The sequence below is a fragment of the Carettochelys insculpta genome, chromosome 4 (genome assembly GCF_033958435.1).
Source record: "Carettochelys insculpta isolate YL-2023 chromosome 4, ASM3395843v1, whole genome shotgun sequence".
Lineage (NCBI taxonomy): Eukaryota > Metazoa > Chordata > Testudines > Carettochelyidae > Carettochelys > Carettochelys insculpta.
Window position 1 is genome coordinate 17,386,432 of NC_134140.1, and position 18,612 is coordinate 17,405,043.

The window sequence follows — 18,612 nt, forward strand, 5'->3', positions numbered from 1 at the left end:
CAAAGTGCTTAATTTTGCTGCACATTGGCGTTACCATCTTCAGACAAAGTTTGCTTCCTCCTAGTCACTCAGGACTCAATGTTTTGACATGTTGGCCTTCAATTCCAGTTAAAAGCAGTGGGAGTTGAGGCACTCAACACCTTGCAGGATTGAGCCGTGAGGGGAAGTTCAGCCCCTGTGCACAGGGCCAGCAGTATTCATAATAGGTTTTTAAGTGAAGCATAGGCCTTAGGCTGGCCTTCTGCACAAGGACTGAAAAAAAAATTAATGCAGAACTTCATTGCAACTTTTAAGGTATCACTTGTACCTAATAGGTTCTTTCAAGTACTTAAAAACTCTGATGATAGGACAAGAAGCAGTGGGCTTAAACTGTAACATGGGAGATTAAGGTGGGACATCAGGAAAAACTTCCTCACCGTCAGTGTGGCTAAGCAGTGGAACAAATTGCTTAGGGAGGTTGTGGCATCTCCATCATTGGAGATATTTAAGAGCAGGTTAGACAAGCATCTGTAACAGATGATCTAGATGGTGCTTGGTGCTGCCATGAATGCAGGCGACTGGACTTGATGATTTCTCAAGGCCTCCTCCCATTCTAGTATTCTATGATTCTATGCACTGAGTCTTTGTCAGCTTATTGGTTTAAAGCCCATGTTGGCTGCCATGTGTGGGTGGCCATGTATCCACTCCAGTAGAGAGAAATACTGGAAAGTGAGGAGCCCAACAGATTTCCATCCACCACATGACATGGGAAAGCAGGTGGAACGGATATGAGAAGCTACCTTTCAATAGTGTTTTAATGAAAGAGTTGTTTGTTCTTCAATATACTTTGATGAATGTCTGTTTTCCCTCCAAAGCCAACGTTTGTCTTTCATTATGCCCAACATATGCTCCGTTAGGCAGCCCATTTTTTTTCTACCTTAGATAAATAAACAGGGAAATTTAATTTACCTTGCAGAAGACTCTCCAGCATGCTCTCTTTCAAGTCTGGCACAACTCCCAAACGGAACTCCTCTTGGAAACCTCTTGGGAAATGGGGTGCTTGTCTGCAGACCCTGCCTCAGAGATCAGATGGAAGCATTTCAAAAACAATGGCCTCTGTGCTCTTCAGGATAGCTGTAGTCAATAGGTATTTAGAAGGAGCAGTTTAAGTATGGCTCAGAGGGGGGTTTAAGAACTGTGACTTTATAATGAAAAAGAGGTTCTTTCAAGGCTAAGCATGGGATAAAAACATTCAAATTTGCTACCATCAGCTGTTGACAAATAATGTCTTAGTCTTTGTTTTGCCATGCTCGTGGAACATGGAATGGACTGCAATTTATCAGACTGAAATCAATTCTTGATTAGAAAAAGTACGTGGGGCTAAATCCCTCTTAAGACAGCTACCACTTCAGACACAAACTTGTGCCTTTTTGCAGTATTTTTCCCTAGTAGTCAAAGAACTCTTACAGAAATAGTGTATAATAATGATGTATTTCCAGTTTAGTCCGGCCCCCTCGGGACCTAATGGTGCCGAACGAGAGAATCTGCCAGACCACAGGAGATCAATATTATCTAGCACGTTACACACACTTCCACTGCTTACTGGGCTCTTTGAAGACATTTAGGGGTAAATTACAGCTAAACAACAGCACAGAACACTGAGAGCCAGGACTGATGGCCATACACAAACTTTATGGGCCATAGGAAACTTGACCACACCAGTGATAAGTTGTTCTCTGGCTAACCAAACTAATGCTGGATTATGGATGTTGCCAGATCAGAGAGTGCCAGACTAGAGAAGTTCAACCTGTACAGGCATCAACCTAGTCCAACACCAAGTCGACACTAAGACAAGTAAATCATGTATTTAGAGCTTAAATCATCTAATTAAGGCAGCTGAACATTTTGTCAAGGTGCCTTGTTTGAAAACTGTCCTTGTTTGATTTTTGATTGACTACACATGGTTGAATTATCCATCACAAATAACATTACCCTTTTCTGTTTCTGCATTGGTCCCAAATTTGGTTTCTGAAAATATCTTTTTTGTTCGTAGACATTCCCACAGAGCTTGGATAAGAAATTTTCAGCCCATTCATGAACTGTGCACTTTGAATGTACTCTATGACTGATGCAAAACCCGCTGTCATTAGTGGCAAAACTCGAGATGACTTGATGGGCATTGGATCAGATCCTAATCTTGGCCTCTGACTGTTACTTAAATCACAATGTATTCTTTTTACACTTTAAATGGCTAGCTGAAATTTTCCAGAAAGTACATAACAAGTAGCAAATGGTGGGTACTGTACTTCTTGTACACATTTGTTAAGGATATTCTAGGTACATTTCTTCCTGCTTCAACAAGAGGGGGAGGACAAGTGACTGTCTGAGGAGCCTTCCAGCCCTACATTCCTACAATGATATGAGCTTAACTTCCAGTATGGCTGCATCTACACTCACAAGTTCTTTCGAAAGATTTTTTGAAAGAAGGGGGCTCTTTCGAAAGATCCCGCAGAGCATCTATACACAAAAAGCATTCTTTTGAAAGAAAATCGAGCGAATGTGGTGCTCCTTTTGAAAGAGCCCTTCCAATCACGTTTCAGGAAGAATGCCTTCTTCCGAAAGCTTCATTCAAATGAAAACGTGTAGATGCTCCACAGGCCCTTTTTTTTGAAAGGGTAGTTCTCATGGAGCCTGATTTTTTGATCCCTGGTCCATTCTTTTGAAAGAGCGGGGGAGCTGTGTGGACTCTCTCTTTCGAAAGAGCAGATCACTCTTTTGATCTGCTTTTTTGTGTGTGGAATCACTCTTTTGAAGGGCTTCTTTCGAAAGATCTGTGTAGCATAGATGTAACTTATGTGTTTGAGTCCCACTGAAGTCAACAGTCCTGAAGCTCATGCTTAAAATTAAGTATGCATATAAGTGTTTTCCAGAACAAGGATAATTAATCACATATTTAACTGCTGTTCCAAATGGGAGTAATATAAGTCCATGAATAGCAATTGCCTGTTTACTCAGGAACATATATCATGACTCAGCCAGCTGTAGGTTGCTCCTTGAGTCGACCTTTTGAAATGTCATGATGACTTCTATAGAACTAACAGGAGGATAGTGCCTCACACAAATATACTGGCACTTGAGCTGCTAAACTGTGGACCTTCAGGGCTACTGTAGTCCAAAGAAAATGTTTACTTGATTATGAATTGAAGTGGTGCTCTCAACTTTTAAATGGAAAGGTTTGGATTTTGAGCTACCATACTGCTCAACAACACCACTCAGAAACAACCTGCTGCACTACAAAGGGTGAAAAAGGAGAAAAGAGAAGCTCTGGTTTCTCTTCTGCCTGCCTCCTGGGTGGGTAGCAGCAACCCAGGAGAACAGCCTAGAAGACCAAGTGGCTCTGCCTGAGTTTACCTAAAGTACTAAATGTGGCTTCTTGAGTTGTGTAAATTAATATGTTCACTTCTTTAACCCAGTTGGTTAAAGGGTGGCTTCATTTATACAGACACAATCATTCAAATCCTATATTTTTGCCCCCCTACAAAATGTCACTGTGATTCTAACCTAGCTAGAGTCAAACAAAACGTGAAAGATGTTAGTCCCATCATTTAATGCATTCCTGGAAGGCACTCAGCTGCTACAGAGATTAGTGTGTTATAAAAACCATTATAGACAAGAATAGTTGAGAAGCTTGGGCCAAAATTAGAGAAAACAAATGATGTGAGCTGCTTGCTGTTGATCTTCGCAGTGATAGTTTTATCAAGCACGTGAAAGCGTTAAACTACTTCTGCCTTAGATAATGTTTGGCTTCCTAACTGGATTATTGTAGGAAGAATGTTACAATGAAGTTCTGAGGTCTGTCAGGTCAGTTTGGTAAATGATAGTGTCTCTTGAAGCTATAAGGGATGAGAAAAACCCTGATAAGATTTGACACTCATGCTACACAAGCTGTCACTGGACACATTTCACTTTTTTCTTGATGTTTTTAAGGCCATAAATACTGGTCCCTAATGTTAAGAATGTGAACCTTACATTAATCATCCTGCCAGTGGGAGCAGAGAGCTTTGCTCATAAACTGAAATGGAGCATGGTTAATCTATCAGCATTTTGTAATGAGGATTATTATAACAAAGTATTTAGGTCGATTTACTGACATGCTGCTTGTATCTGCTAATGATTCTGCATTACTGAGAACAAAGGGACCATCATCGTGACCATCATCAGGAGTCTGAAATTCACAGATGTTTCTAAGGTACTTACCAAGCTTTTAGTTTACATAGCGCAGCCCCCTTGGCTTTTTACTGCTTTTCATGTCTGAAACTCATAGAAAGTCCTTTCCAAAGCTGTTAAATTCTTTAAGTGTAGTGGGCCAGGTCCTCCACTGATGTAAAACGGGAGGATACCTCAGTGGTTAGCACATTGGCCTTGTAAATGCAGGCTTGTGAGCTCAGTCCTTGATGAGGCCTTTCAAGGGTCTGAGAAGGTTAGATTAAAATTTAAAAATAGTCCATCAGGGATAGTGATCCGTCCTGCTGTGAGTTCAGGGGATGGCCTTGATGACCTCAGTTCTATGACACACATACATATATATATATATATATATATATAAATCATTATGGCTCCTTTGATGTCAAATGAAGCTCTGCTGGCTTAGTCCAGCTGGGGATCTGGCCTCTGTAACATTTTCAAATGATTCTGCTTAATATTGTAAAATTGTTCTACAGATGGTGAAAGAGGTAAGAGGCCTTGTTGGGCTGAGTTGCACAGAAGCAGAGTAAATTCTTGTTTTTAGCAAGCAAAATGAATGTAGGCAATATTATTTATCTGTATTGCAGTGCCATCTAAAAGCCCTGGTTATGGGCTGGGAGCAGCGTTCCCTGTAAGATGAGCCCTTGGGTGGCTGCCCAGGAGAGAAATTCAGGTGCTGCCCAGCTGATTAAAAGATCACCCACAGCTGGTAGCATGTTTCTTTTGCTGGTGCACATGCCTTGGTGCACATAACAACATTTATTCTGCCCACAGGTGAAAAACATTAGAGGAAATCCTGTCTAGGACTCAACTCTGCTAGGCGCTGTACAAATGCAAAACGAAGACAGGCTCTGCCTCAAACAGCTTACAAGTTACATTATCATCAAGTACTTAAGTAGGGTGGCAATTACTGATTCACATTGAAATAGTCCAATTTGAGTTTGGATTAAGGATTTTTGCACTCATGCTGCTACCCCTTGGAAGTCCCCAGAAGAGATACGTTACATCAGGTCAGGACTTATTTTACACTAGTGCAGATCAACTATACTGAAGTCTAGGCTACACTTAACAATTAGATCAAGCATGCTATGGGGATCAGGGATTTGAAAATTGTTGTGATCTGGATCCCGTGGTAAGGCCAGCCTAACTCCCAGTGTAGCTGCAGTTAGGTCAATGAGAAAATTCTTCGGTTGATCTAACTGTTGCATCTCGGAGACATGGATCAATACCCCAGTGTAGACAGATCCTTTGACAGAAAGCAAGGGGAAAATCTCTGAATAGCTCAGAGCAGTATCTCTCAAAGGCCAAGCGATAAAATAATACCACGTTGCATTTCCACCACGCTGTTCTTACCCGAGGAGCTGAGTGCTTTACCAACACTAATGAATTCATCCTCAGAACCCTCACAGAAGAATAAGAAGTATTTTTTGCCTTACTTAGAGATGGTGAAACTGAGGCATGTGGCAATTAAGGTTTGACTTTTCACCACTAGTTTCGGGACCCTCCATTTCTAGTTGACCAAACTGAGACACGTGAGGCCTGATTTTCAGGAGTGCTGCTAGCCAGTGCAACTGAGTTCTGTTGATTAGCCCTGTGAAAAAGCCATTTGTGCTTTTACATGTTTACACAGAACTGCTGTGGCAAGAAAGTACAGTATCCTGAGGCTGGGAGCTTCAGGAAGGGCAGACTGCACATGTGCACACACAAAATGTCTAGGCAATTGCATGCTTTAAATTTCCTGCGCCACCCATTGTGTAATTAGATACGTAACTGATCACCTGCACTGTCAATGGCCCTATGTAATGAGGGGGCGGGCGTGTCAGAGCACATTCAGCTTAAGCAATGTGACAAGATGGTAACTGTCTTTTAAAACACAAAATGTCCCTACAGTGGCTGAAACAGGTTTTTGAATAGTCTCAGGGTGGCTCTGATAGTAGCTCTGCCCTCCCGTGCCCCACGCACAACTGCGCTCTAGAGATGATGATGTGCATTCCTGAATGGCTCGATGTTTCAGTCTGGGCCACACACATGGTACCAGTTGTCTGCAGCAGAACACACTGATGGCTCCAGAGGATACAGCTGAACCTGTCAAGAAGAGATGCCAATGACAGCGAACAAACTGGGCTTTCTCTGAGAGATGGTACAATGTATGTGTGCTTCCCTTGCCTGGCACCCTCACAAATACCAGCCAAGGACTGAACTGAAAGAAGGAGATCTAACACAGCATCCAAAACCAGGGCCCTGGAGACAGGAAGTGAACTGACTCCAGGCAAATGTCTGTATGTTGAACCTTGTACGTGCCCTTACTGCTAGGGTGATGGGTGCTTTATGAATGCAGGAGTTATAGATAAATCATGACAAGATTATGTCAAAAGATGTTCAAAGCAGTTGAGATAAAATGAACAGAAACTTCCACCAAACACTCCAAAAAGTTAGAATCACAGAATCATGGGGTTGGAAGAGACCTCAGGAGGTCATGAAGTTCAACCCCCTGCTTAAAGCAGGACCAAGCCCATCTAAATCATCCCAGTCAGAGTTTTGTCAAAATGTGATTTAAAAACCTCTCGGGATGGAAATTCCACTACCTCTCTAGGTAACACATTCCAGTCCTTCACCACCCTCCAGATGTGGCCTCACCACTTTGGAATACAGGGGAATAATCATTCCCCTAGATCTGCTGGCAGTGCTCCTACTAATGCAGCCCAATATGCCATTAGCCTTCTTGGCTACAAGGGCACATTAGTGACCCATGTCCAGCTTCTCATCCACTGTAATGCTCAGGTCCTTTTCGGCAGAACTGCTGCTTAGCCAGTCAGTCTCCAACCTGTAGCAGCGTTTGAGATTCTTATGACCTACGAACAGGACTCTGTGCTTTTCCTTGTTAAAACTCATCAGATTTCTCTTGGCTCAGTCTTCCAGTTTGTCATGGTGACTCTGGGCCCTATCGCTATCCTCCTGCGTATCTAACTCTCCCCAAGTTTAGTGTCATCCGTGAACTTGCTGATGGTGCAATCCTCCCCCTCTTCCAGATTATTAATGAAGATGTTGAACAAAACCAGCATCAGGACCTACCCTGGGTGGACTCCACTTGATACCAATGACCAACGACACAGCAGTTGATCGCAACTAGTTGAGCTCAATGATCTAACGAGCTTTCTATCCACCTTACAGTCAGTCCATTTTTCCAATCCATATTTCTTTAATTTGCTGGCAAGAATACTGCAAGAGACTGTATCCAAAGCTTTCCTAAAGTCCAGGTATACCACAGTCATCCCTATACCCACAGAGACAGGTACTTCATCATAGAAGGCAACCAGGTTGGTCAGGCGTGATTTGCTTTTGGTGACTCCATATTTACTATTTCTGATCACTTTCCTGTCTTCCAAGTGCTTCATAATGGATTCCTTGAGGATCCCCTCCATGATTTTTCCATGGACTAAGATGAGGCTGACAGGTTTGTAGTACACCAGATTCTCCATCTTCCCTTTCTGAAAGATGGGCACTGCGTTTGCCTGTTTCCAGTCATTCAGAACCTCCCCCAACCACCAGGATTTTTTAAAGATAATGGCCAACGACTCTGCAATCACGTCAGCCAACTCCCTCAGCACCCTTGCATGCATTACATCCAGCCCTAAGGATTTGTCTGTGTCTAGCTTTTCTAAATAGTTCTTAACCGATTCTTTTCCCACTGAGGGCTGCCCACCTCCTCCACATACTGTGCAGTGGAATGCAGCACTCTGGGAGCTGGTTTTGTCTGTGAAAACAGAGGCAAAAAAAACTTTGAGCCCTTCAACTTTTTCCACATCATCTGTCAATAGGTTCCCTCCCCCATTCAGTAATGGCCCCATGCCTTCCCTGACCACTATTTTATTGCTAACATGCCCATAGAAACCTTTCTTGTTACCTTACTAGCTGCACCTCCAACTGCACCTTGGCCTTCCTGATTGCATCTCTGCATGTTCAAACAATATATGCGTATCTTCCCTAGTGATCTATCCAAGTTTCCACTTCTTGTAAAGTTTCTTTTTTACATTTAAGCTAACCAAAGATTTATCTATTAAGCAAAGCCAGTCGCTTACCATATTTACTTTTCTCACTGCACACTGGGATGGTGTATTCCTGTGCCTTCTGTAGGGTTTCTTTAAAATACAGCCAGCTCTCCTGGACTTCTTTCCCCCTCATGTTAACGTCCCAGGAGACCCTCCCCATCACTTTCTTGAAGGAGTCAAACTATACTTTTCTGAACTCCAGGGTCCATTTTCTGCTGCTCTCCTTTTTTCTTTGGTCAGGATCCTGAAGTTGACTGCTGCCTACCTTGCCAGTCACATTTATTTTCCCTTACCAATTCCTCCTTGTTTGTGAATAGAAGGTCAAGCTGAGCACAGCCCCTGGCTGGTTCCTTCAGGACTTGCACTAGGAAGTTGTGCCCAGCATTCTCCAAAAACTTCCAGGATTGTCTGTTTTCATTTGGGGAAGAAGGAGGATGCTCTGACTCCACATTTCTGCTGCTAAAATATGCAAGAATGGTGTTTTAATATTTATTCAGGATCCCAACACACCCCCAGTTTTGGTTCTGAATCTGAATTCAGATGCAAATGTCACAGCTTGTCTTATTGTGACAGACTCAAGGAGCTCAATCTATTTAGCTTAACAAAGGGAGGTTAAGAGGTGACTTGATTACAGTCTGCAAACATCTACATGGAGAACTTGGGCTCTTCAGTCTAGCAGAGAAAAGAGTAACATGATTCAAGGTCTGGAAGTTAAAGCACAATTTAGAAATGTACAACTGACTTCAAGTCTCAATTTAACAATGAGAGGAATTAACGCTTGGAACAGCTTCCCAAGGGTTGTGGTAGATTCTCCATCATTGCTGATTTTTAAATCAAGATGAGAATTATTTTGGGGAAATATCTTTGACCTGTGTTATGAATGAGGTCAGACTAGATGACAGTAATCATTCCTTCTGTCCCTAGAATCTATGAATTTCTACTAGGGTTAGTTTAAATAGACCCAGATTGAAAATTAGGTGCTAAAAGTGCAGAAAATTACAATGATTATTTTCTTCTATGTTGGAAGGACTGCTGATTTGCAAGTAGCAATTATCCATATTTAGGATAATGAAAAAAAAATCTTACCTCTTGCAACCTTTTATACAAATGCCTTGAATACTTGCAAAAGGGGTGGGAAATTCTTTTAAAAAAGCCTCACTTGAATTAGGTGTGTTCAGCAAGCAGTGGGATTTTGGAATAGCAGAGGTTTCATTACACTTTGGGCTTTGTAGACCAACCACTCACTTGGAATCACAGTATGTGAGATTTCAGAAAAGCCAGCAAGAACCTCAGATTAGAGGTTCCAGCTTTCTAACTGCAAAAAAACCAAACACCCTTGCCCTGCCCTCACCCGTTCTCTGAGGCCCTGCCCTTCCTCTGACCTCCCCCCACTTACTCCATCCCTTCTCCTCCTTTTGCTTGCTCTTCCTGACCCTCACTTCCTTTCACTGGGCTGGGGCAGGTGGCTGGGTAAAGAAGGAGGTGAGTGTTCCTGTTGGGGGTATGGGCTCTGGGGTGGGGCCAGGGATGAGGGATTTAAGCTGCAGAAGCAGGCTCAGGGCTGGGGCAGGGTGTTGCTGTGCAGGCTCCAGGAGGGAGTTTGGCTGTGGGGAGGGGTGCAGGTCTGGGGCTGGAGTCTGTGTGGGGTTCAGAGTTCAGGCTCTGGGAGAGAGTTTGGATGCAGGACAGGGCTCAAGGCTGGGGTGGGGAGTTGGGGTGTGAGAGGGGCGTAGATGTTGTCTCCAGCCAGGCAGTGCTTACCTCAGGCAGCTCCCAATTGACAGCACAGCAGGGCAAAAGCAGGCTCCCTGCCTGTCCTGGCTCCCTGAGGCTCCCAAGTGGCTACTCTGTCTAGCTCCCAGATGAAAGGGCCAAGGGGCTCTGCACATGCCCACAGACAACACACCACTGCTTCCACTGGCTATAGTACCTGTCCAGTGGGCACCATGGAGCTGGTACTGGAGGTTGGGAGCAGCAGGTGGCAGCCCTCTTGTGGTTGCCAGCTCTCCAGGATTGGCCTGGAGTCTCCTGGACTCAGCATGGCTCTCCCAGTGACTGGTGAAAGCAGTCCAGGAGATTTTAGAAAGGTTTTAAGAAAATGACATTATTTCATACTGGGAAAAGTATCCAGGAATAGTTTCAGTCAGAGTTGGCAACCCTAGCCCCCATGACCACCCCTGCACCTGGGAGCCTGCCAGGTTGGCTGCTTCCGGGTTGGAAACGGCATGCCTGGCACCCCTTCCTCAGATGGGGTAAAATGAGTAACTGCACAGATGCCTCTGGGTGCTTTTGCCCCTTTCTGGCAGCATACAGGAGCCTATGTGGATATGAGAGTATGGGCCTGTGCGCCCAGCTAAAATTCATGTACCTAACAGTATCAGTGAGGCAGATGCCCAGTCAATTTGTTTTGTACAGACAAGGTGGTGAAACTCCAACTCGCAGAGGAAGATGTATTTAGAACCAAACTCTGCTGAGTTACACCCACGTGGCCTCTTTAGAAGGGTTTGTAGATCAGTGCAGGAGTGACAGCTATCAGAGGGGTAGCTAAGTCAGTCTGTATCTGTATCTGATGAAGCGGGTCTTTGCCCATAAAAGCTTATGCTCCAAAATATCTGTTAGTCTATAAGGTGCCACAGGACTTCATGTTGTGAGAGCAGAAGTGGACCCTTACAGTACAAAGAGGTTGGACAGTAACAGAGAGGTAGCCGTGTTAGTCTGTATTCCAACAAAACAAAACAGCAGTAATGTAACTAATGCGCTTTTAAAAGTAACAAAATGATTTATTAGGTGATGAGCTTTCATGGGATCACCCACTTCTTCAGATCTATAGAAGTTCCAGTATAGATCTGAAGAAATTCTGGAAATTCTATAGATCTGAAGAAATGGGTCTGTCCCACTAAAGCTCATCACCTAATACATCATTTTGTTAGTCTTTAAAGTGCTACATGACTGCCATTTTACAGAGAATTTGTGGCACTTAATGATGCAGGATCTAATTCTGCCCTAAGTTAACTTCCTAGATTTCCAAGACAATCCATAAACACCAACCCTAACTGTCGGTAAGTTGCTTTGGAATCCTCCATTGAAGGTGCTCCTATAAGTGCAAGGCATTGCTTTTATTGCATAGAGTCAGAAAATTAGACAAAGAAGAAAAATTGTTCGGAAGGGAATTACAGTGTCTGGTTGCTTGGAGAAGCATTAGACCCAATACAGCAAAATGCTTAACACACTGCATTCCTTACAGAATCAGACCATTAATCTTTGGCCTCGGGACTGTTTGGAAGCTGTAAAGCCCTGAGGCACTGGAGATAAGCAATCCTTATCAGCCTCAGTTCAAGAGGGAGACACAACAATGTGGAGGGCCTTGACCAGCTGATGACAAATAGAAAGTAAAGGTGGTCACAAATTCTTTTGTGTTGACAAACAAGAAGATTCTGTTTTCCAAAGGGCTGGGATGCACAAGGCAGAGCTGTTATTGTCATGTTGTAAGGCACCTAGTACGCTGGATTCTACATGCCTGCCTACTTGATTGTGCTAGTGCTGCTGACAGAGGATAAATAAACAGAGATCAGAACAAGATTAAGCAGGTCCTTCTCCTTATCTCAGCCTCTTTATCCCAGCTGATCCCTCCTTGGACCCTTTTCATTTAACCTAGAATTCCTCACATGTTTGAACACTTAATGTCACACAGAGTTACGAATGTGCTCTGAGGCCTTGCATGCAGCCCTTGGAATTTCTCAGCCCTGGCAGCAGCTGCGTGTCTGTCCAAGGCCTTCTCTTGCTCTTCTCTTCTTAATTTTTTTTTTTCTTTGCCATCTCACACAGCTGTGCTTGCAGCAAACATTCCACAGCCTGGATGAATGGCTGAAACAACAGTAGTAGTAGTAGCAGGCATCCTTCAGTCTGCATAGACTATGGATCGTGCCCTTTATAGTTTCAATTGAGGACTTCATTTAAAGCATCTACTGTGACTATGAAGACCCACACGAGAGTGACAGTCCTTGCTGCATCTCTTGCAGATGTGGTGGGTGTCTGGCAAGTCCTTAGTGTGCTTTCTGTGCGCTCGCTTCTCCTCTGCTAGCTGTCTGATCCTCATCTGGCCCGTCTGAAGGCCCTTGTGTAACCCCTGCCTCCATCTGCTGCGGTTGTCTGCTAGTTCTTCCCAGTTGTCCAGCTTGATGTCTACCTCTCTGAGGTCTCTCTTGCAGACATCTTTGTAGCACAACTGGGGGCATCCGGGAGGTCTTTTGCCAGAGGCTAGCTCACCATACAGGATGTCTTTTGGAATCCTTCCATCATTCATCCTGTGGATGTGGCCAAGCCAGCAGAGCCAATGCTGCCTGAGGAGGGTGTGCATGGTTGGGATTCCAGCTTGCTCGAGGATGGTGGTGTTGGTCACTTTGTCCTTCCATGATATTCCAAGGATGCGCCTGAGGCAGCGCAAGTGGAAGGCGTTCAGCCTCTTTTCCTGGAGGGCATACAGGGTCTAAGTCTCGCTGCCATAAAGGAGGGTGCTGAGGATGCAGGCTCTGTAGACTTGCATTTTGGTGTGAGTGTACAGCTTGTTGTTATTCCACACTCTCTTGCTGAGTCTGGACAGAGTGGTGGCCGCTTTTCCGATCCTCCTATTTAGCTCAGTGTCCAACGACAGGGTGTCAGTGATGGTGGACCCAAGGTACACGAACTTGTGGACGACCTCTAACATATAGTTGTCAATGCTGATTGATGGGGATTCAGCAACATCCTGACCGAGTACGTTTGTCTTCTTTAGGCTGACGGTAAGCCCAAAGTCCTTGCATGCTTTGGAGAACTGATCCAGCAGTTTTTGAAGCTGGTCTTCTGTGTGAGACACTACAGCACCCGCACCTTAGACTTAGCTTTCAGCCTTGCAAGGTTAAACAGTTTCCCATCAGAATTGTGTGCAGCAAGATGCCCTCTGTTGAAGATCCAAAGGCATGTTTCAGGAGGAGTGCGAAGAAGATCCCGAACAATGTCGGAGCAAGCACGCATCCTTGTTTGACGCCGCTCCTGATTCTGAAAGCATCCAATAATGCGCTGTCATATTGGATGGTTATAAAGGAAAAACATTATGGTGCTTGGCTTGGCCTATCCCTCATAGTATGGATGGATTGCCCTCTGTGAGCTTGTACCTCCCTATGCCACTCTGCAGAGGGACAGCGGTATTTCCACCAACGTCTTTTATTGGGCATTCCATGTGAGAAAGCCAAGTTTTGGTGTCTATCTCGGGCTTTCCGCCCAGGGAGTCTGCCACAAGGACACATTAAGTGTGTACCTTTTCTCTGCCCTCTAGCCATGCCGTTTGTGCTTGGGGATGCTGTTCGCAGCCTCCACATTGCCAATGAAGAAAAGGTTGTGGGAGTCTTATATCAATCACCTCAAACTCCGCTGCCATGGGCTGAATTTTGACTTCTGCAGGACATCCACCAGGGTCTGCCACGGTGGTGCCATTGCACCACCTGGATTTAACCTAGTCCACAGAGTTTAACTGGTTTGCTTATAGTAATTTCACTGTCATGTGCTGCAATATTACTTCACCCTCTCCATGGGAGGTTCATGCAGAAATTTCTTCACTGCACAGAGAAAGCAGCAGCATTGTCCCATGGACCCCGCAGGTCCTCAAGATGTGTGAGAAGCTAGTATTATCCATACAAAGGCCCCAGGCTTCTGGGTTGGACTGAGTCTCCAGAGACCTCCCCCTAGAGAGTGGCTGCCATAGGTAATCTTTTACAGTGTAACACAGACCAACATTTTCAAACGTCACTAGAAAGGCTGGGAACTTTTGCTTCTTTCCTTCTGAAAAATGGCTGTTTGCTTTCAACTAGAGGAGAATTACGGCAATGCAGTGGGGGAAGATGACATCACACACTCACAACCTCTTATGGGACATTTTTCCCCATAGCGAACCAGTGAAAAAACCCAGAATGCAACAGGGCTGAGGGAACTGCGGGTTAGGTTTCCATAATGCACTGCTGCAACAGTCAAACTTTACTGATTTAGTGGGGATTCATGAAATGGACTTTGTGGGGACGTGCAGATACTCAACTTCCATTTTATAAAACCCAGTGTTACAAAGTCAACGTTAATAAATTTGACTTTATTTCATAGTGTAGACATAGCCTCAGATGTCTCAGTTTTGGCACTAACACCACCTAGGATACACTGCAGAAAAGCAGGGGTGAGAAGGAAAATACAAAAAAGGACCTTTTTTCCCCTTGCTCCTTTTTCATCTTTGTATTCAAGTGATTTTATTAAACCACTCATTAAAAGTTCATTTATACATATCTTTCCAATTTGCCATGCTAATTCTCTGGGAAATTACTACAGTTGTGTTTTGTCCCACAATTACAAATGTGATTAGTGAATCTGGGTGCCTCCATTTCTGAGGGGCCCAAGCTGAGACATCTTAACAAAGCCAGTGCTTTCAATAGAGAGCTGAGCAGTGCCTCTGTCTGAAAAATCAAGCTGGTCACTTGCACTCACTGGCCACTATGGAAACTGAAGGCTGCATAACAATTTTTCTTCTGAAACTTTTGTGTTTATTCCTATAGATAAACATTTGGCTATAGATGTACTATCTGAGCCAGCTATACAATTAATTCAAGACTTGGCGTAGACCTTCTTTGCTATGGTGCCATGTTTCAAGCCCCCACAGTTGAGAACTCCCTCTTAAAACAATATTGACACACTTGAAATATGTCCCCGGGCCCTGCATTTACAACACCCCTCCCTCCTTTTTTTTTTTTTTTCTGAGGAGAGAGCAAAGAAAACCATCTTTTCAGGATGCATTGTCGGGAGTGCTCGTGAGCCGGCAATTTATTTTCTTCTTGGGTTGACGCTGCCAGGCCCTTAGTGCTTTTATTGACTCTGGCTAAACACAGTGACAATTATTTTTGTTGGTTTCAAATCACATTCTCTAATGGAGTGTGAAGTCAGCAGGTTTTTTGTGCACACTGAGTGTATCCCTTTCAAACACCCAGAGGGAAGCGGAGGAAAAGACGATGGCTTTTTTCGTTTTTATCCTGTTGTCCTTTGGCATTTGTTGAATGATTCATTTGTTTCAGATCTGGGGGAAGTGAGGGGAAGGCTTGTGGTTTGTAGATGTGGTGGAGAGTAGAGCCAGGAGCTTCTTATCTGACGTTTCCTACTGTTAAACTGGTTTCACACAAGTAGCCACCAAAAGTTAGTGCCAGTGTATCGTCTACCACGGACAAACACTTTGGTTAAACTGTAAATGTCTTGTCTGGAGTGGTGGGTGCAGAGTGAATAGTGTTTGTTGTCTGGTTTTTGCTCACTGGGCTCTTTATTGCTGGATAATAAAGAACTGGAACTGAAAAGCATCTTGAATAGAGCTAGTCCTTGCTCTTCTTTCCATCTGTATCAGGCTGTACCCTACCTTTCCTCTCCTGGGCAAGCAGGACACAGGGCCTAGCAATGCCCTGAGGTGAGCTGGGCAATGGTTCTCCCACTGGGGATGAGTTTGAAGCATGGCCCTCAAGCCCTGGAGCTCAAGAGATCATAGGGAAAGCTTTCACCCCTACCCCTGTGCAAGCCACTCCTCCCCAGGCGCAGAGGTAGGGGTGTAAAATGGGAGTTACCATTATGGGCAAACGGCATAAATTCCACCCTGACATCCTGTGAGCACTAGGCACTGAACTGCTGCTCAAGAGAGGAACTAGTTAAGTATGTTTTGATACCTGCAGTCGGGGGAACCCAAGCCACATCTGGGATCCAAGCTTGAATTAACAAAGAGATAACTGGGCTTATATTATCTCCATGTTGTGTTATCAGTTTTGCTACTGAAGTCCAGGGACAGTACAGCTCAGATGTCTTCTATTTTATAAAATTTCTCAGGGTTGGTCTACACTAGAAAATTCAATCAACCCAAACTACATTGTTCAGGGCGTTGAAAAAAGTCACTCTCCTGAGTGACTAAGGGTGCTGCTACACTATCATTGTCCCGTCGGAGGTGCCATGGTAATGAGGTAATTCGAAGCAGGCTAATGAGGCACTGACATGAATATTAATGAGGCATGAATATTCAGTGCCTCATTTGCATAATGGCAGCCGCACGGACAAAATTCAAATTGCAGATGGACAGTGTAGGTGGGGGCAGCTTCAAAATAAGTACCCCACTTCGACATTCCCTTACTCCCACAGACCTAGAACAGAGTAAGGGAATGTCGAAGCAGGGTGCTTATTTTGAAGCTGCCCCCATCTTCACTGTCAATCTGAAATTCAAAGTTTGTTTACACAGCCACCATTATGCTAATGAGACACTGAATATGCATGTCAGTGCTTCATTAGTCTGCTTCGAATTGCCTCATTACTATGGCACCTCCATAGTGTAGCAGCACTCTTAGTTAAGCCATTTTAAGTCCCCCGAGTAGACAGCACTAGAATTCTCCTTCCAACCTGTCACATCTCAGACAGGTGGATTCCCTACACTGACAAAACCCCTCCGAGCAGCGTATGTAGCTTTCACCTACACTAAAGCACTACACAGCTGTCCCAGCAGTGTTTTAAATGTGGACAAGCCCTCAGATATTGTGGAGAGTCCTACAAATTGACAGCTTTAGTGACATGACCAGAGATGGGCAAACCATGTCCTACTAAAACATCTTGCAGAGTCATTTACACCAGTGCAAAGGGAATTTCAATAATCTACCAGGTCAGACTCCTCTGCTCATTGACTCCTCTGCTCATTGACCCTGAGGTTTTGCCCACTTTGTTTCTGCTCAAGTGATACACAGCACCTATACTGCTGATGAATTCCCAATGCATAATGTACAATTAGAGCTAGGGGAGGGGGAATAAACTCCACCATGAAGCCTCTAGGAGCTCCATGCCACTCCCAAGCCTGGATGAAGGAGGAGGGTTGGTCAGATGTGTTTCGATGCACTGACTGTCAAACAACAATACGAATGAAATCTGATGCCAGTACAACTAAATGATAGAAGATGCCGGCTCAGACATCACCCAGATAAATAAGGTTCGCAATACTAATCGAGCAATTGGGGTTGGGTCGATAAGTTGGCTGCCAAAAGAAAATTACAGCTAACACATATGCTATGCATTGGAATGTGGAACGTCCAAAAACTGTGGGCAAGTGGAAAATTAGAGCTGCTTTGGAAGGAGATGGAGAGATACCAATGCAATATACTTGGACTGGCAGAGATGCATTGGAAGGGATCAGGAGAGATATGCAGTTGTGAAGTCATTTGGTCAGGAAACAAAAGAAAGCATGAAGCAGGAGTTGGACTCCTTCTTAGCAAAACAGCTAGAAGAGAATTATCGGGATACAAACCGGTGAATGCAAGAATGATGGTAGCAAGATTCAAAGCAAAACGGTTCAACGTCTCAGTCATTCAGGTGTATGCACCCACGTCGGACAGTATGGAGGAAGAGATTGAGCTATTCTATAAAGACTTGACAAAGATGGTGGAGGATGTGTTGATCATTGGCGGAGATTGGCATGTGAAGGTTGGAACAGATAATGAAGGTTGGGAGAGAGTCATGGGAAGGTTTGGATATGGAGAAAAAAACGAATGAAGTGAGAAACTACTAGAGTTTGCTACAGAGCATGAGATGGTGATCTGCAACATGAGATTCCAACAATAGGACTGGAGGAAGTAAACGTGGCGATCGACTGACGGGAAGTCCAAGAACATGATAGATATGATTTTGATAAGAAGACAATAGATAACGTCAGTACAGCAGTGCCAGACTTTCCAAGGAGTGGGTATAGACTTGGACCGCAGTCTAGTGACTGCATATATTAAGATAAAACTCAAAAGAAAATGTAAGACAGAGTTTAAGGAAAAAAGAGATGTGGTGAGGCTATGTGAGGAAGGAACAGGGAATGCATACAGAGCAGCGCTCAAAGAGAAGATTAAGAATATTGCCACAGAGAAAGACCTAGATAAGAGAGTGGCAGGGATAGCCATCACTATAGAAGAGGAAATTGAGCAGACTGTTCCAGAAGAAGAAAAGATCAATAAGAAGTGGATTCCCCAGGAGACACTGAAGCTGGTTCAAGAGAAGATAGCGTTGAAGATCAGAAGAGATGTTTCTGAGATGGCAGAACAGCAGTTTAGGGTGAAATGCAATGAGATGAGGAAAGCAGCCAGAAAGAATAAGGAGAAATGGTTAGAGGAGCAATGTGGAGATACAGAGAGGTATTACGGCGAATGTAAAACCAGGGAGGTATATAAGACAATTAGGAATATTAATAGGAAATGGCAACTGAAGCAAATGGCAATCGAAGATGAAAACAAAGAAGTCCTCATGAACAGGGAGAAGATTGTGCAGCGATGGATGA

General features: G+C 44.2%; 1 long non-coding RNA gene across 1 annotated transcript in view; it reads right to left on the minus strand.

Moving 5' to 3' along the window:
• Window positions 1-960, minus strand: part of LOC142012212 (uncharacterized) — a 132,535-nt gene extending 131,575 nt beyond the window's left edge. The window contains exon 1 of the long non-coding RNA XR_012645285.1: window positions 949-960. This is a non-coding gene — a long non-coding RNA (uncharacterized LOC142012212). The remainder of the gene's footprint in view (window positions 1-948) is intronic.
• Window positions 961-18,612: the final 17,652 nt, after the last annotated feature.